Source organism: Pogona vitticeps, chromosome 2, assembly GCF_051106095.1.
Source record: "Pogona vitticeps strain Pit_001003342236 chromosome 2, PviZW2.1, whole genome shotgun sequence".
Lineage (NCBI taxonomy): Eukaryota > Metazoa > Chordata > Lepidosauria > Squamata > Agamidae > Pogona > Pogona vitticeps.
In genome coordinates, this window is record NC_135784.1 from 48,371,827 (window position 1) to 48,392,094 (window position 20,268).

Here is a 20,268-nt window from a genome sequence, read left to right on the forward strand (position 1 = left end):
GGTTAAATTGTACCTCTCATTTGGTTTGTTTGTTTGGGCAAAAATCAGAAAACAGTAAACCTCTTGGTGTTATTTTACTCCCTGCTGTTTTCCCCTTGTTTTCTTCTATAAGAATTCATCACAAACAATCTGAAGGCACAGAAGATGACAACATAAAAATATGGCTTCATCTTTTTTACACAGGTATTTCAACACATGGAATGTTTTACTACATAATATTTCAAGAGCATAGTTTTGATGAGGGGACAGTGTGAGCTGGTTATTATGTTTACAGCTTAATTTTCAGCTATTTATTTATCTCTCAACTAAAAAGATGACTAGCAAGCATCATTAAAGGCTAGATGTAAAAGACAGCTTCCCTTCTAAATGGAAGATCTTCTTAGGCTTGAAGTGTGATCACATGGGAAAAAGAGATCACAATTTTGGCTGCTTGTGGAGTGGTCCAGTGTGATTTACTCCCTGGCAATCACATGACAGATCTCCAACTTTGGGGGGGGTAGGCTGGAGTAATTCCACAGAAGATGGAAGAGTTGCTTTAAGGGAGACTGCACTCTTTAAAGTAACCCTTTCCTATGTCTTGCACTTTTTCAGCCATGAAGCCCTTGGTTCTTTGCTTCCCTCACTAGTCCTGTTCAGTCTTTATTAAACTAGGTGGGGAGCTCACACTATGAGGGGGACAGCAATTGCCCTACCTGATTGACTCTTCCGTCATGGAGTGCAACTGACTGAGCAGGATGAGACTTCCTTATCCATGCACATTCTCCATGTAATCTCCAAATATACATATTTTTAAAAACACATTTTGGCTCATGTATCAAGACAAAATGAATTCTGTTCATCTCCCTACAAATAGCCAGTGTTCTGTAAACAATGAACATACATAGCCTTAACTGGCTCTTACTGGGTTTACTCTTATTTCACCATAAGATTTTTATCTTTTACAAAGCTCAGGATCCATTATACTGTGACACATTCTACTATATGCAGTGACACTGACAATCCAAATATTTAAAAATTCACAGCATTCCCACCCAAGAAGATAGATAGGTTTGGTTTCCATCCAAGGGTACAAGACAACATCAGAACCTAGATCAGGTTTAGAAATTCACTCTTCCTTGATTTCCAAATTTGAGAGGAAGCTTGTTTTGGAATCATTGCAAATTGTAACTGCAGATGAGAATAGTTTCTCCCTCAGAATCTAGAAAGCATGCTCATCTGCATTTGGATTGGGCTAAGTTCCATATGTCATAGAATCACAGAATCACAGAATTATAGAATAGTTGAGTTGGAAGGGGCCTATAAGGCCATTGAGTCCAACCCCCTGCTCAATTCATTAATCCAAATCAAAGCAGATCCGACACGTGGTTGTCCAATATTCTCTTAGAATGGTGAGCATTGGAGTGCTCACCATCTTCTGAAGTAACTGGTTCCATTGTTGTACTGCTCTGACAGAAAAGAAGTTTGTCCTAAACTTACTGTAATTTGAGCCCATTATTACATGTTCTGCACTCTGGGATGATAGAGAACACATCATGCTCCTCCTCTATATAACTACCTTTCAAGTATTTGAAAAGTGCTATCATATCTCTTCTCAATCTTGTTTTCTCATGTCTGAGCAATTTCTTAAAATGGATGTAACAGGAGAACGAAATCTGTTTACTTGTAATTCCTGTACATGGTAGGATCTGAACAGGACCTGAGTTTCCTGCTTTACTTTCTAATGTGATTTTACACAGAATTAAGTGGAAAACTGTACATAACAGAAGAAGATTAAGTGTTTATGGAAATCTTTCTATGTAATTGGTTATAAAAGATTAGTAATACATAAGCCGCTCAGAGTGGTCGATTTGACCAGATGAGCAGCCAAATTACTACCTCTTTCAAGGGGGTAGGGAGCACTCCCTCTCTTAAAGAGGCGTTCACGGTCTCCTAGACCCAGGTGCGAACCCCCCTGGCTGATCTTCCAATTAGTCAAGATGGGCAAGGGTCGAACAGAGTGGTGGTAGAATGGACAGATCCAAGCACCTTGTCCACATCCTCATGTCTCAACAATTGAAACTCATCCATTAATACTTGACCTAAGCATGACACACTGGACACATCCTCTGATTCTGCACTAATTCGGATCCATTAATCTCCAAAGGTGGGTCATCGTAATAGATCCCCCAACCTTGCAGAGGAGAGAAGAAGCTAATAGACTAAACTTGACCAGGAAGTGGTCTGACCATGACAATGGGGTCACAACCAGCCCCTCCACATCCAAACCACCATCTTCCAGTCCGATTGAGAAAACCACGTCAAAAGTATGGCCCTTCTCATGTGTCAGGCCAATGACACATTGAGACAGCCCCATGGTTGTTCTGGCAGCCATGAAGTCCTAAGCCACCACAGTCAAGGCATCCTCAGCATGGATGTTGCGCTCCCCCAGCACCAACAGCCTGGGAATCCTCAACACCAGGTGTGAGACTACCTCCGTCAGCTTGGGCAGGGAGACTGTTGGTACACAGCAGGGTGGGTGGTACACCAATAGAATCCCTAATCTGTCTCGTAAGCTCCTTTGAGAGGAGGCCCTCAAGACCTCCTCTCAAAGGCATAGGAAGCCTGGTCAAGGAGATATAACTTGTATAGACTATAGCGACTCCCCCTCCCCGACCCTCTGAGCGAAACTGGTGCTGAACCGAGTACCCAGGCAGACACCACTGGTATTTATTTATTTATTTATTTATTTATTTATTTATTTATTTATTTATTTATTTATTTATTTATTTATTTATTAAATAAATAAATAAATAAATAAATAAATAAATAAATAAATAATAATAATAATAATAATAATAATAATAATAATAATAATAATAATAATAATAATAATAATAATAATAATAATAATAATAATAATAATAGACTACTAGTCTAAGTAGCAATAACTGGGTATGTTGGTGTAATATGGATTCTGGATATTTTCTTGGTGTCTGAGGTGAGTTCATGGGTGGATGAACTTCTCCCCTTAGCCTAATTTCAAAAGCCCTCTTCAAGCAACTGGTTCAAAAGCCATCTCCTCATCCCCTGGCAGGGTACTAACCAGAAAGGGGGGAAAAAAAGAGAGAGAGAGAGAGAACGAGGGGTTGATTTAGGCCATTTTTATTTTGAGTCTCACTCTGCTGGCTCTAGCCCTGGTCTTCATGAGGATGCTGCCTCTTTGAGGATAAATAATCCCCTGGAACTAGTCCTTCTGAGGAGCAGACTGGTTCTGGAATTGGAGAAAAAAGAAGGTGGGTCTCAGAAGAAAAGACTAGGAATCTGGCTGCTGCTTTGTGCATGGAAACTCAACTTTAAATGTTTACATCTGCTAAACTTCATATCATTCTCATACTAGTATTTGAGAATAGAGCACTAAATATTCCCAGCCATTTTTATTAAACTGGAAAAGGAAAGATCCCTGTGGATTGATTGAGGTTTTCATTGCTGTTCACTGAAAGGGCTCGCAACTTGAATCAACATGAAAATACATCTACTGACATTTGCACTTTTAGCAAAAATATCTGAAGGAAGAAGTTCTTCACTGTGTGTGCAAACTCCACCCCACCTTTGTACGTGCTGTATCCCCTGATGCTGGGGTGGAGAAAGCTAGTGTTAGGGATGTCAGAGATCAGCACATTGGCACAGCCCTGCTCCTGTGTTGCCTTAAGCATGAACACTGTATGAATTGAGGATTGGTTTTTGTTTCACTAATATCCTGTCAATACATTGATCAGCTGCCTCAGAAATGCTATCTGCCAGTGAATGCCGTCTCTGCCTTACACTAGGGTTCCTATCTTGCATTTTAATACAGTTTAGTTTCAGTTCAATTCAATTTAGATTTGGATTTATAAGCTGCTTTCCTACACATTGCACATAAAGCAGTTAACAGTACAGGAATAGCAATATGGGATATAGATATAAATACAGATCAATAGAGCATTGTAATAAAACATTGTCACAATAAGAGCAGTCCAAACATTAATCAGTATCAGCATTATAACACGACTACTAATACTAACATGGACACTATAACATGGTGGCATCATGTTTCATGTCACAGATATAGGAGACTTATTGAATTATTGATGGAACGTACATAAGTAGGAACTTCCCAAATCCCCTGTGATTCAGTGGGTCTACTCTAGTTGTGACTTACTATGAGATTTCAAACTTTATCTGCAAAATATATAATATTGGTCACTTTTCAATGAATATTACTTAGCAATAACATAGAAGCCGTAGGCAGACAAGATAGACCTTTCTACACAGTAAGTAGTAAAAAGTGGGAAGATCTTTTCCAAGCTGTTAAACAGGGGTAGGAGAATGAGTAAAAAGAGAGGCTGAATGGTTTGTTGTTGTTGTTGTTTAGTCGTTTAGTCGTGTCCGACTCTTCGTGACCCCATGGATCAGAGGACACCAGGCCCTCCTGTCTTCTACTGCCTCCTGGAGCTGGGTCAAATTCATGTTGGTCACTTCGATGACACTGTCCAACCATCTCATCCTCTGTCGTCCCCTTCTCCTCTTGCCCTCACACTTTCCTAACATCAGGGTCTTTTCCAGGGAATCTTCTCTTCTCATTAGATGGCCAAAGTATTGGAGCCTCAGTTTCAGGATCTGTCCTTCCAGTGAACACTCAGGGTTGATTTCCTTCAAGATGGATAGGTTTGTTCTCCTTGCAGTCCAGGGGACTCTCAAGAGCCTCCTCCAGCACCACAGTTAAAAAGCATCAATTCTTCGGCGGTCAGCTTTCTTTATGGTCCAGCTCTCACTTCCGTACATCACTACAGGAAAAACCATAGCTTTGACTATTCGGACTTTTGTTGGCAAGGTGATGTCTCTGCTTTTTAAGATGCTGTCGAGGTTTGTCATTGCTTTCCTCCCAAGAGGCAGGCGTCTTTTAATTTTGTGGCTGCTGTCACCATCTGCACTGATCATGGAGCCCAGGAAAGTAAAACCTGTCACTGCTTCCATATCTTCCCTTTCTATTTGTCAGGAGGTGATGGGACCAGTGGCCATGATCTTAGTTTTTTTGATGTTGAGTTTCAGACCGTTTTTTGCACTCTCCTCTTTCACCCTCATTAAGAGTTTCTTTAATTCCTCCTGACTTTCTGCCATCAGAGTGGTATCATCTGCATATCTGAGGTTGTTGACATTTCTTCCGGCAACCTTAATTCCGTTTTGGGATTCCTCCAGTCCGGCCTTTCGCATGATGTATTCTGAATGGTTAGTGGGATGTAAAGCAAGAAATACAAAGCTGTGGTCTGCAAAGTAGCTTTTCCACGCTCAGTGTAAGGCAGGAAATAGGTACAAATGATTGGAGGCAGAGAAAATGTGTGTAGAGAAAGAGAAATCAGATTTCTCCTACTGTCTGGCCTTAGATTATGTCTGTGGTCCATTAATGGTTGAATTTCACCTTCTTACTTCTTCTGTCATGTCATAACTCCAGGATTATATTATAAGAGCATCCCGGTTCGACTGCTCCAAACCAATGGTTGTGCCTCCTATGAAGATTACCTCCCAAGGATACTGAAGAAGCACCTAGGAACCCCTTGGCCCACTCACGCCAATAATCTTTGGCAGCTCCATCCCATTGTTTGAATAACCCCTGTAAAGGCATGCTCTTCTGTTAGTGTGTAGGCACAGAACTAGGTTATATATTTAACTGTGCACTTTTGCTGATGTATTTTGCTTGCTGGATCAGAATATCAGATACATCAAGTAAAAATATTTAGTAATTGGAACACATTTGTTTTCCAAACAATGTGTAGATGTCGTGAATTCCTGCATTATCCAAATCACAAATATCTCTTTGTTAGTATAATTTTCTGTGCTAGTCTTCCACCCTTTGTGTTCATTTAACATTATGCTAATTTTCTTTAACTTCAGCGAAACACCCTAATTAACGGAGTAGTTTGGATGTTTGCCAGGCAGTTCCGATAAGCATGGCTGTTCTGTATAAGCCATGATTTCCCTCTTTGCTTGACAGATTCCACTTTGGAATGCTTCTATATGCTCCTGGACATATTAAATATTTCTTGATAATTAAAAAAAATGTCTCCATTGCCCAAACTTCATGAGGGGCAAATAGTAATGACATATTTTGCAATATGATCAAGTTTTTTATTTCCTTCTGTACTGTTGCATGACTGCATAACAGGATTGTGTTTTATTGCTGTTGTTAAAAAAATTCTTACTGAATGCAATGAAATTTGTAAATGCTGGCTCTATGGTGCTACTTCATTGCACAATACTTACAGGATTCTTTACATGAACTACCTTTTCTCCTTGAATTTAAATGTTCCATCACGCTGGGAGTTATTGGATTGAAAAAGAGTTGAAATATCTAAAATACACAGAATAGTGGGTAATTTTCAAGCCAATTACAATAGAAATATCTGAAGGCTTTGAAACAATCAAAACCAACAATAGCATAGGGATTTTTCGTGATGAGGGCAAGTTGCTTTTAATTAAGGTTTGTATAAGGCATTCCATTTCTGTAATACATGTATACCATAGAGAGCTTACTTATACTGGACTTGCAACAATCTGATTTCCATTAGGTTGTAATTCTGGGGTGCCGAGAATCCTCTATTTGGTGCTATTTTCTTTACAACTCCATCCATTGTTCATGTATTATGTAGGCAGCCAGTAACAATAATGTACATTGTTGCACTCTGGTGCTAAATAAAATCAAACCAAGGCTTCTTTTAGAAGTGACACTGGTAGCAAACTAGTCAACAGGGTAATATGTGGCTGGAAAGTTAAGAAGTTTCAGCTCAATAAATTGATACCAGCACTGTTGCTTTTCTCTCCTGCTCTTCCCCAGAATTAATTGGATTGTTTTGAAGGGTTCAATTAATTGGATTAATTAGGTTGTTTTGAATAGAATGTTTTGGGAGGAACTATAACTTCATGGTACGGCACATGTTTTTCAGGCACAAGTTGGCACGTCCAGTCCCTGGCATCTCCAGAAGAGGCCAGGGAAAATAGAGGTCCTTCCTAAATTCCTGGAAAGCTGCTGCCGGTCAGTGTTGAGAACACTGAGCTAGATGGACTCAGTGTAAGGCAGTTTCCTTTGTTGCTATGAATGTTCAATTGGAACACGTGGTCATTCATCCTTTGGCCCCTCCCCTATGTTCTTCCCTTCTTCATTATCCAAGTCAAAATTTGAAAAGGAAGCAGGAACAGGAAGTAGTAGAGGATTCCTATCAATCAAACCAAATTGATGGTCCAAACTTCTCATGCTCTCATGTAAAACAATGAGAAGGGGAAGATGCTGTTTCACACACCCACCCCGGGACACCAGGAAGCAGGTGGCATAGCAGAGATGGCATCTGCATGTCATTTTGAGACAGGTGATTGTCACAAGGTGAGGAACCCAAGTGAAACTGGCATCATCTTATTTAATAGGTGAAATTTTCATTTTGCATTCTCCATTTCTTAAAAACTCCCTCGCTTGAATCATCCATCATGTCCAATATAATTTATTCAGACAATGCCATGTTTCACAGGTCTCAGGCAGATGGCTTTCTTCATAGAAATGGGTAATTTGTGGTCCTCCATAGTGGACTACATCATCTGTAATTCTAGACGGTTGGCTATGGCAACCGGAGCTACCAGGAATTGAAACCTAGGAACAGCTGAAAGACTGCACATTTCTCCACAGCCCCCATGTCTCTGTTACAAGTGCCTTTAAACTACAGATTCTAGGAATCAAACCAGGAACATTTTGTGTGCAATGATTTACCACTAAATGGTGAAAGGAATTTGGTTTGGTTTGCAATGATTTCATTACATGGCTAGTACATAAAATTTCTGATAGAGCTGTAGGTGTTTAAGAAGTATTTATCTTTCATGACAAAAGTATACAGGAAAGGTTAAAGGACCTCTTGGTCAGCAATTTCCTTTGGTTACTTAATAACACATTTTAAAAGTTCATGTTTTCAAAGACAAAGCGAGAATTTATTCTTACATTCATGAGCTTTGCACTATTTAATAGAAGAGACAGGAAATATATTCGAAATCCCTGTCTGAAGTAATATCTAAAGTTGTCAGTTGATCTGATAATTGGAGACTACCCACCCCCCTTTCCTTTTCGTTTTTGGCAATGCATTTGGTTCAGATTTTCATGCTTGGAAGCAGAAAGGTGAATTTAATTGACACTTTCCTTAGATTCAAGTTTGCTGCATCCATGCAGTTTGCACATGAATTTTCAATTCAATTTCCAGCCTCTAATGGGAACAGCCGCAAATTCAAATACCTTGTTGAAGTGGCACAAAATGAATTATGTGGATAACAATATTTCATCAAGCTCGGAACGAGACTGTGTTGCGTCCAAAGCAGTAAAATGGTGTAAATGAATTGCTAAGTCACAGCAATATTGATGACTTATATCTCATCTTTGTCAAAAGCAAAATGACTACTGCTGTAGAAAAGAATCACCAGCCCTATGTCACCTTGAGATTTATTTATTTATTTAAGTTACTAAACCAAAGATTTCAGGATGTACTTTTTCAAATTATATTTGGATAAGCACCTTAGTCTAGGTATACATAGATAGGCTTCTCTTCCTCTAGGACACATAGCTAAATAGACTCAGGCTGAAATTTTGTTCCTCTGTTACACAGAAGGTGTGACATTCAGATACACCTAGCCTACAATTAACAAGTCCCCACTGGGATTTTTTAACTGAACACCAGTCAAGTGGGTGTGCCCACCAACAATCCCAGAAGATTGTTAATTGTCTGCTAGAAATGTCTGAATGTTACTCCTTTTGCATTGCAAAGCAACAGGATTTCAGCCAATGTGAGCCAGTGGGTGAAATCCTGCCACCCAGCTGGGTGCTGCTGGAGAGAACAGAGTGCCTGGCAGCCTATTTGTCTTCTTCAACCCTCTTAGTCAACTTGTTACCTTCTGGTGTAGTGGAGGTTGTTGCCCCCTTGCCAGTAGAAAGACACGACTGCCAGGACAGTTAGCCTTTGTAAACAAAATGGGAGCATGTGCCATCTTTGCTTCAGGCAGCAAAATCCCCTGGACAAGTCCTAATACTATAAAAACATAAAGAAGTGACATAGGACCTCTGAAGATAGGAAAATAGGGTTGGCTGCTGACGTTTATAGCTGGTTCAATTTAGGACAGGGATGGGTGAAATGCAGCCCAAATGTGTCCCCTACAAGAATTCTTCTGGCCCCCTTCTTCTTCCAGCCAAAAAAGAAGGGTAAGAGGCAGCTCTGGAAGCCTCCAGGAATAATGATTCCCCTTTTAAAAGGTCATCTTTTGACAGTTCTAAATACTGTATACATTTTTTTTTCAAGACCACTGGCCATTTCTAGTTTCTGGCTTTTATTTAATTTTTATTTTTCTCTTTCTCTCCACCACCCACCCATTTTTGTTGCACAGCACAAACACCTCGAAGGCCACAGGGGCGAGGAACTGACCCCAAAGTTGCCTGCCCTTATACAAGGTGACAGTGACTGTGAAGATAGACGAGAGCCTCCAGGAATGGGCTGTGAACATTTTCAGGGAAGTTGGGGGAAACAGCACTGAACAAAATGGGTCAGGTGCTGAGGAAGGGGAGCACTTTGTGCTGTTTTGTGACATAGGGCCTGGCCCCACTACTAAGCACTACTAAGGCTCAGATAAGTGATTACAGGTGTGATAAAGGCCCTGAATGTTTTTAGCTGCTTGACCAGTATCACCCAGTGTGAACTGCTTGTGGACTATTCTTCCTCGGGTGCTAAGATCACACTCAGTTATTGTGAAACTTAACTTGTGGTACGAAATGGTGTTTTACGTGCCGCGTCAAAATGTCTTGGGCCAGGTCGGTCCCGAAAGATAATAGGAGGAAACCATGAGTGATCACTCAGTAGGCACAACCGGTCAGGGCATCCTGCAAGGAAGACTGACTTTGTCCTTTATAGGCTCTCTATATGCTTTTCCTGGCAGATAAACCAGGAAAAGCAAGAAAGTGCTTCATAGAATGAATCCCTCATATGCCACCCTCAATCCCTCATTTTGGATGCTGGCTTAGAAGCCTCCCTTTATACGCTTGTACTCTCTAGTTGGGTTGGAGCATCACTAAAATTGGACAGCCGTGTCATTCTGGTTCATCAGAACCATGAGAGATCTGTTTTTGGTGTGAATTGCCTTAGTTAACTAGCAAATTAATGCTGGATATGCCACAGCAAATGCATTAATATTTAAGGTGCTACAAATTTATGCTCCTTTGATTAGTGCTGGATGCTACCCCCACAACATGAACTTCATCATACATTCAGATTCAGAATTAATTTGGTTTTACTTCTGAACATTTCACAGGTATACTTCTGAAATTCATGTTTGAAGGATAAATCTATGAACTCTTCTTGATTAGCTTGAAGGCAATGACATACAGGTTATGTGCCACTGTTCTACTTCTGAGCAGCAGATTTTGGGGGAGTTCTGAGAAATAGGAGGCTACAATACCTGGATGTTCATTGTGTTTCTAAGTGGGTGGGTGTGTATGTGTGTATGTTATATGCATGGCTAACCCTTCCCCTATCCTGACTCCAACACTTACATCAAGATAGAGGTCCCCAACATCAACACACAAAGGAAATGCTGTTTCCCATAAGGGGATTCAAATAATCCATAGCTCCATCGGTTTTTCTATAGTCAGCAGCTCTTGGTTGCCCTATTAAGGCATTTGCCTGAGTACATGAGCAAAGCGATATTTGCAGAAGGGACATGGGAAATCAGAGGATATCTCCCAAGTGGTGGTCTGAATTTTTCTTAATTGCCTCCAGTGCTGTAGGACTCACCACCTCTCGAAGTAATTGATTCCATTGCTATACTGCTCTAACAGTTAGGAAGCTTTTCCTGATATTCAATTGAAATCCAGCTTCCTGTAACTTGAGCCTATGGTTGGGTGTCCTGCACTCTGGGATGATTAAGAGCAGATCCTAGCCCTCCTCTGAATGATAACCTTTCAAGTATTCGAAAAGTGGTATCATGTCTACCCTCAGGTTTATTTTCTCAAGGCTAAGCATGCTGAGTTCTTTCAGTTTTTCCTCATAGGGCTTGGTTTCCAGCCCCCTCCCCCAATCATCCTTGTTGCATCCTCTGAACATGTTCCAATTTGTTAGCATCCTTCTTGAAGTGTGGTTTCAGAAATGGACACAGTACTTAAGATGGGACCTCATCATCATCATAGGCACCCTTCAGTCTTGAGAGACTATGGTGACATGCTCTGAATTGAGGAGTGTCCTCTCCAGAGCATGAAGCCCGGGTAAGGTAATATGGAGGATAGGCTGTTACCCAAGCAGCAGATCCCCCCTCTCCACATTGCTGAAATGGTCCAATGGAAAGGCAAGAGCCAATACAACTGGTTCCAGCAATGTCGCAGGAGTTGGCAGAACGACACGAGCTGCCTTCGGGACTCCAGCTCCGGATTTTGCCTCGAGGTTAACTCCTGAAGCCTTTTCCATGAGTGGATATAGCCACAAGGCAGTGGAGGTTTGAAATCGGAGTTTTCCTTCTCCTAGATGGGCTGCCTTCCATGGCTGATGAGCCCCACCTACCCGACCTGCTCTTTAATAGTGTGGAAGTATGATCTGACCCTTAAAACTTTCCTGCCTCCCAGGCATAATAATTGGATTTCCTATTTACCATATTATGATGGGACCTAACCAGTGCTGAATAAAGGAGGACTACTATCTTGTAGAATTGGAGGCTATACTACTGCTAATACAGTCTAAAATAGCATTTGCCTTTTTTGTAACCACATCACAGTGTTGGCTCATATTCAGCTTGTTATCCACAATGACCCCAAGATCCTTCTTGCATGTAGTATTGCTGTGCCAGGTATCCCCCATCTTGTAACTGTGCATTTGATTTCTTTTTCCAAGGTGCAGTACTTTGCACTTATCCCAGTTGAATGTCAAACTGTTGTTTTCAACCCAGTTCTCCAGCCTATCAAAACCATTTTGAATGTTGTTTCTGTCTTCCTGGGTATTAGCTATTCCAGTGGTTCTTAACCTTGGGTTACTCAGGTGTTTTTGAACTGCAACTCCCAGAAACCCCAACCAGCACAGCTGGTAGTGAAGGCTTCTGGGAGTTGCAGTCCAGAAACACTTGAGTAACCAAGGTTAAGAACCACTGAGCCATTCCACTCAATTTTGTGTCATCCACAAATCTGACAAGCATTCCCTGCACTACCTCATTCAAATCATTAATAATAAAGTTGAAGAGCACTGGACCCAGGACTAAGCCTTGAGGTATCCCACTTGTTACCTCCTCCCAGTTGGAGAAGAAGGATTAATCATCACCCTCTCAGTACGATTCTCTAGCCAATTGTGTATCCACCTGTCATATGATCTATCTAGCCCACACCTAATTAGCTTGCTAATCAGGATATCATGTGGCACTTTGTCAAAAGCTTTGCTGAAGCCAAGATATACAATATCTACAGCATTCTCTCTGTCTATCAGGGAGGTTACCGAATCAAAAATGAAATCAGATTAGTCTCTCAGGATTTGTTATTGACAAATCTGTATTGGCTTCTTTTTATTACTGCATTGTTTTTCAAGAACTTGAGTAGCTAAGCCACTGTTTCTTGTCTTTGTGTTTTGCTAGATACCTACCCGAAGAATGCTTTTTTGCTGCTTTTAGTGTCTCCAGCTAGCCTCAGCTCATTCTCAGATTTTCCCTTCTAGTGCAATCCCTTCAATTCCTTGCTACTTGTTTATACTCTTCCTTTGTGGCCTGGCCTTCCTTCCATTTCCTATATGTGTCTTTTCTGTTTTTGTTTTGAGATCCTCTGTGAGCTTTTTGTGAAGCCACACTGACCTTTTTTTTTTTTTTGCTGTTTCCCACTTTTTTTCTTGTTAGAATTGTTTGTAGTTGTGCCTTTAGGATTTTTCATTTTAGAAACTCCCACCCTTCTTGGGCTCCAATTCTTGTTAGGATCTCCTGCCATGGTATGTTAATCGTGTTTGTTTTGAGATTATTTAAATTGACTTTTTAAAATTTCAGCATATATGCGTGGCTCTGCTTTGGTTTCTTTTGAAATCAAGAATTCTAGTAGAACATGGTCACTCTCACCCAGAGTCTCTCTTATTGCCACTTCCTCCACCAAGTCATCTCTATTGGTTAGAATCAAGGACAGTTAGTCCTCTATTTTCTTTCTCCACTTATCCAAGTCAAAATTTGAAAAGGAAGCAGGAACATCAAGTAGTAGAGGATTCTTATCAATTAAACCAAATTGATGGTCCAAACTTCTCATGATCTCATGTAAAACAATGAGAAGGGGAGAATGCTCTTTTTCCCCTGGGACACCAGGAAGCAAGTGGCATAGCAGAGATGGCATCTACATGGACAGTTAGTCCTCTAGTTTCTTTCTCCACTTTTTTGTAGGAGAATATTATCAGCCACACAAGCCAGAAATTTCTTAGAAGGGCCATATTTCACAGAATCTGCCTCCCAACAGATATCAGGATAATTGAAATCTCCCATCACTACTATATCATATATCTTTGAAAGGCTTGCAATTTGTTTTTCAAATGTTTCATCCCCATCCTCTCCTTGATTGGGCAGGCAGTAGTAGACTCCAACTACCATGCTTCTTTTGTTTTTTGCCCCTGTAGCATTGATCCAGATGCTCTCAATGGACAGCCAATCTCCTCCTCCTGTGTTTCCTCCCTTTCTATTCTTTCTGTTCTTTTTGAACAAATTATATCCTTTAATTGCTGTACAGTGGTGCCCCGCTTGACGACAACCCCGTTAGATCAGTGGTCCCCAACCTTGGGCCTCCAGATGTTCTTGGACTACAACTCCCAGAAGCCTTCACCACCACATCTGCTGGTCAGGATTTCTGGGAGCTGAAGTCCAAGAACATCTGGAGGCCCAAGGTTGGGGACCACTGCGTTAGATGATGAAATCGCTTTACGATGACATTTTTGCGATCGCTATAGCGATCGCAAAATGATGTTTCTATGGGCGATTTTTTGCTTTACGTTGAATAGTTCCCTGCTGCGGGAACCAGTTTTTCGCTTGACGACGATCTTTACACCTGATTGTCGGGTTTTCAAAATGGCCTCCCGCTGTTTTCTGGACCTATTTCCGGAAGACAGAGATTGAAAATGGCTTCCCCTATGGAGGATCTTCACTGCACGATGAGGTATTTCCCCCATTGGAACACATTAATCGGTTTTTAATGCATTCCAATAGATTTTTTTTACTTTCGCTTGACAACAATTTCGCTTTACAGCTCTTTTAACGGAACGGATTATCGTTGTCAAGCGGGGCACCACTGTATTTCAATAATGGGAGTCATCCCACCAAGTTTCAGTCATTCTGATCAAGTCATATTTACCCTCCTGAATGAAGATTTTCACCTCTTCTTGTTTGTTTCCCATACTCCTGACATACTCCGTATAGGCACCGGAGATTGTGTGCTATGGTGCCTGTTTTACTTTGTACATTTATATTCATTTGATTAATAATGTTAATATTATTATTGGCCCCCATTTGAACAGTTTGGTCCATTCCTCCTATTGTGTGTAAGGCTTATCTATCTTTACCTCTGTGCTTGTGTCCCCTCCCCCTTCCAGTTACTAAAGTTCTCCTGATGAAGTTGTTCATGCTGTGGCCAAACACATTCTTCCCAGTCCTTGTGAGGTGCAAGCCATCTCTTCCTAGAAGTCCATCATCTAGAAAGCTTAGCCCATGATCCCAAAAGCCAAATAGAGCTTGTGTTACCCCCAGTTCCAGCACAGGATGTCTCTGTATATTTGTATGCTGCTTCTGTTGTTGTTATAGAGGTCTGAATAAATACATTCCCTAAGGGGCAGAGGCAGAAGGGAAAAAAGGTAAGGCATCTCTATCTGAGGTCTATGACTTCTTGGTAGGCCACTCCACTTCCCATTCATCTCCCCAACTGCTCCTTCTCCTACACAAGGACTGAAATCTTTGACTTGCAGGGTTGAAGGGGAACCAAATCTATGCCATCAGAGGTAATGAGATATTACATTAAGACCAAATGCCAAGCATAGCAGTGCTTACCTAAGAAAAGTCAGTACTTTTCTTTCTATTACAATGGTACCTCCACTTACAACCATAATCTATTCCAGAAGATGAACGTAATTCGAAATGGTCGTAAGTCGAAGCACCATTTCCCATAGGAATGCAATGGAATGGGATTAATCTATTCAGGCCAAGAAAAATTCACCAAACAAAAAAATAAATCACTGCAAGACTCATTGGAAAGGTGAATAATAACTTCCAGCTGAAGGGGGGGAGAAAAGCAATCAAGCATGTAAGACCCATTGGAAATGCACAGAAAACAAACAGAGCAGATCATAAATGCGCAGAGAACAAAGGGGGCAGGTCGGAAATGCAAAGAAAACAAAGGAAAAAATGAAGGAAGCATGCAGGACCCTTTGGAAATGGGGAAAAAAACCCAAAAGCAACCAACCCCCCAAGACCCATAGGAAATGGGGGGAAGCCAACAAACAAACAAACCCCCAAGACCGATCAGAAATGGGGAAACCCCAAAAAGTAAACAGCCCCCCAAGACCCATTGTAAATGGGGGGAAAACACAAAACAAACCCTTCAAGACCCATTGGAAATGGGGGGAAAGCCAAAAACTAAACAACCCCCCCAACCCATCGGAAATGAGGGGGAAAAACAAAACAAAAAGAAACCCATAAGACCCATCGGAAATGGGAAAAAACACTCCAAAAAGCAACATAATCGCCCAAGACCCATCGGAAATTGGGGGGGGGGAAACCAACCAACCAACAAGCCCCCCAAGACCCATCACAGCACAAAAACATAACCCCCCCAGCTCAAGACCACACTGCAAAAACACCCAGAACAGTTTTTTAAAAACAGGAAACAGCACCTTACTTTACAAGGCAGCCTGAAGCCTCTCTGCAAACACACACACACACACACACACACAGAAGCAGAAGGAGGAAGTCCCAAGCCTCCTCCTCCAATGCACCCCACCTAACTGTGGGGTGAAAGAGCTGCAAAGAAGCAGCCTCGTCGCCACTTACAGTTAGCAATTTGAATTTCCCGCTTTTTTCTGTTCATAAGTGGAAGCGTCGGTCACAAGTAGAAGCAAAATTTTGCGGACGGAGCTGGTCGTAACTCAAAATGTCATAAGTGTTAATTTGTATTTTTGTTTATTAATTTTATGTTTATATTAATGTTATACTTAAATAATTTTAAAAAAAGAAAGGGAAAAAAAAGAAACTGTCGCAAGTAGGTATGTTCGCAATTCGAGGCACCACTGTATTACCTCCAGAGCCTTCCTCTGAAACCAGCAATGTCTGAATAATATACAAATACCATCTTGAAGCCAGGGAGATGAAACTTTCAGTTTCTGCACCCCGATTTGTAGTACATTGCAGCACAAGTTTGTCTCATCTGTTGCTCATTCTTCCAATGCCCTTCCAGAGTTTCATTTTGAGAAAGTCTCTATACTGAATCTTCATTCTACTGTTAAACTTCACGCAAGCTCAAAAAGCAGTTTAGAGATTTGGTACAAGCATTTTGTAAAGGGGGAAAATATGTCTTTCAGTCCATGCACTGTACAATTCTCCAGTTTCCTTCTGATAAGCTTGTATAACAAAACTTGCAATAAGTGTCCTCATCTTGTTTGCAATGCCTACTGTAGATTTGGGTGAAAAACTTATATTCGTTGCATGATTATCCTCAGGAAGTAAAAGAAAACAGAGGAGGAAATGAAAGAAAATTGTGGAAAGTTTTCGAGATGGAGATAACTATTAAAAGTGAGGAACTCTTTTGAGTTTTCCTTTTTTTTGCTCCCTCTGATTTCTGGCAGTCACTATAGCAACAAGAACAGAGAAAAAAAGGAAGAATTGGAGAACATACACTTCAGCATGACGAGTCCAATTTACAGCCAGCTGAGCTGTGTAACAAAAATCTATGTCATACCTAATGAGAATCTATACCTCATGTAACTGATTGGCCTGAGTTCCCAGCGCATGGTGACAAGGATACATATGTTTGGGTGCACCCTTTGCTTTTTTCTCATTAACAACAATGGAAGGAGCAGGAGCCTCATCGCCACCACTGGGCCTCCTGACTCTCAAATGACTGATAGCAACAGAAAAAGGTTACTTTTTCTTCACCAGCTCTCTGATGTTTTCTGACACTTGGTAGAAGTTGTGGTGGCCAATGAGCAAGAGATAAAACATCAGGGACAGTTGGAGAATTGGTCTATGTTCACAGAAGCCATTTGTCACAAGTTTACTTGTGGGTTTCTCATTTTTGCATCATGCTTCACAAGGAATAATCCCCTATTAAATTGCATTTAGGCTGTAATCCTGTATGTGCTTGTCTGAGAGTAAGTCTTGGGTAATCAGTGGTGCACATCTCTCATCGGCATGCACAGGATTGTGCTGTAGGATTAGCAGACTTGACTATAGTGTTGAAAACCAGAGAAAATAGTGTTAAAGAAATGGGACACAATTAAAACATTTAATTTTGGCCTAAGTTATTTTGTATGGCTTCAAGAATTCAGTTCCCCTTTCTCTTTGATTGGCTTCTCAATTTCAGAAGTAGTTTTCTATGTGTGGGGATGGAGTTGGGTGTATTGCAGTTCCGGACCCAAATTGGTTCTTGCACATTGAACAAAAAGTCACACATAATTTCTCCTTGCTGTGAGACAGAAAAAAATCCTGTAGTTGGTCTCAGAAAGAATTTGTGCACATGTGTTTTTTGTGCATTTCTGTAAATGGGTAAAACTATAATGTATTATTACTGTTTATCTGCACAGCTTGCTAAAAGTTGAAGCACTGAATGGGTTGTTTGTTTCCAAGCAGTCAGGCTGTCCTTTTAGCTTGCAGCACATATGTGTGATTAAGTTGACAATGAGAAATCAACAGTTTGCCAAACCTGTGGAAGTCACAATAATGGGGAGAGTGCTCCCTGTCCCAGTCTCATGAAGAGTCAGAGTCACAGAGACTTGGGAATCCTGGACAAGTCTTGAGATAGACTGTCATGACTGTCAGCTAAACATTAGTGGAATTCTTTTGCATCCTTAGGTTCAATAACACAAGTCCAAAACGTTCAAAAAGACTGTTCTTTGTATCCACACCCCGATATAAATAACTATTTTTGTAGTTAAAAATAAATCAGACTATTGTCTATTTATGCATTTTAAAAGACCAACCTTTCCCGCCAACCTAGCGGTTCGAAAGCATGCAAATGCAAGTAGATAAATAGCTACCACCTTGGTGGGGAGGTAGCAGCATTCTGTGTCTAAGTCACACTGGCCATGTGACCACGGAAGATTGTTTTCGGACAAATGCTGGCTCTATGGCTTGGAAACGGGGATGAGCACCGCCCCCTAGAGTCGAACATGACTGGACAAAAATTGTCAAGGGGAACCTTTACCTTTACCTTTACCTAAAGAACAACCTTATTATTTTACTCTATGCAGATAAAATGGGATACAAGCATTATCCTTAGGGGAAGTAAATCAAGGATCACTGACACAGTTCATCTTGCAAACAGAGCATGGAAATTAACTTAAATGGCAGAGTACATTCAGAAGTGTCCAAGTGTTCCTTTGCATTTCGAAGTGTCCAAGTTCAGGCCTCACAAGTCACAGAATCTCAGGTGGCAAGTTGGCAGGTGTGGGAAAAACTTGTGCTGCCACCACCAAAGAAGAGGAAATAATAAGGCTAATTGAACTCAATGGACACAGACTTAATATTAATTATTAATGATATTAATATCATTCACTTTTATTTCAAATATTTCTATAACACAGTTTATCTTATTGTGTCTCTATAATTTACAAAACAGGACATTTAAAAATGATCCTAATAATTTCACAATAAATTATAGCCAAAAAAAGGATGAAAAATAATAATAAATAAGTGCCTGGGATTTGTCTTGTTGGAATTCAGTATGTGCATGACTGTCTCTTACTTCCCTATATTTATATTTTTCTTATTTGTTTACATTTCCCTTCAACTGTCAACAACCAATGTCTGTTGGAAGAGCAAGCAGCTGCCTTATGCCTTTTGAAATGTCTATGGAAATTAACATTGCTTTTGCTAACCTAGCAAACTGCTGGGAGTGCGGACTGCTTTGAGACATACTGAGAGGAGATCAAATTCCTGGTGAATGAATCTAATGAGGTATCAATTTGCTGTACAGTACTTGCATTACAGTAAGAGCTTCTAAGATCTTCATGGTCTAGGACTTCCCCCCCCCCCACAATTGCTTTGATTTTCTTACCATTTGTTTACATGTCCACACTCAAGTCTTCACTTGCTAGGAAAGACATTCTTTGCAAGACAAAGTTATTTTACATCTCCCCGTGTTGCCTTGGATGTTGACTTAGCTGATTGTTTTCAAGTGACTTTAAGCTCATTTGGTTAATCATAATGTACATTGTCATGGTTGCATTTTCTATGCTCCCTTTAAGTATTATAGCAGTTTCTCTATATAAAAAAGTGTCCCAGAGGGAAACCACAGCTGTGATACAAGGATATCTGCAAGCAGGATCTGAAGGCCTTAGGAATGGACCTCAACAGATGGGCAACCTTGACACCTGAGCGTTCAGCTTGGAGACAGGCAGTGCAGCACGGCCTTTCCCAATTTGAAGAGGCACTTGTCGAGCATGCCAAGGCAAAGAGCCAGTCCCGAAATCAGCCAAATCAGGGAGCTGGACAGGGCACAGATTTCTTAGGCCACATTTTGTGTTCCTTTATTTGTTTGTTTCCTTCATCTGGAGAAGCCTTCGCGAATACTGTATAAACCTTTCATTATCTTTAGATTCCCTCCAGGAGTCACAGAATTTTTACAAAGTCATTATGCTTACAGAAGCAGCAACGTTGACAAAACATAAACCAGTGGGAGCCCATATACACTCTCATTAAAAATTGAGAGACAAGAGCCTTGCCATGCATGAGGAGATATATGCATTCAGATAACGGAAAAGGCATGAATTTAAACTACTTTACTTACTGCACTTTAAGACTTCCAGAGGACAACTTCACATTCAGAGCAAATGCTCTGCTCCCTGGTGCAATTCTGAATCAACAGGGAATAAGATAAAGCACACAGTGCTTCTAAATAAAACACTCTTAATTCACATTGTGTTGCTTTTTCCTTGTTGTTATTGGGGTTTTTTTTAAGCTAAAGAACCAAGTATCTCATTTTTACAAACAGTGGGTAATATGATACGAAAATCATCACCCACAGCTCTGGCTCCTGCTTTTCCC

General features: G+C 40.8%; 1 protein-coding gene across 1 annotated transcript in view; it reads left to right on the forward strand.

Moving 5' to 3' along the window:
* LOC140704108 (uncharacterized) overlaps nucleotides 1-20,268 on the forward strand; it is a 245,593-nt gene that overhangs the window by 202,097 nt on the left and 23,228 nt on the right. The gene's annotated exons all lie outside the window — the stretch shown is intronic.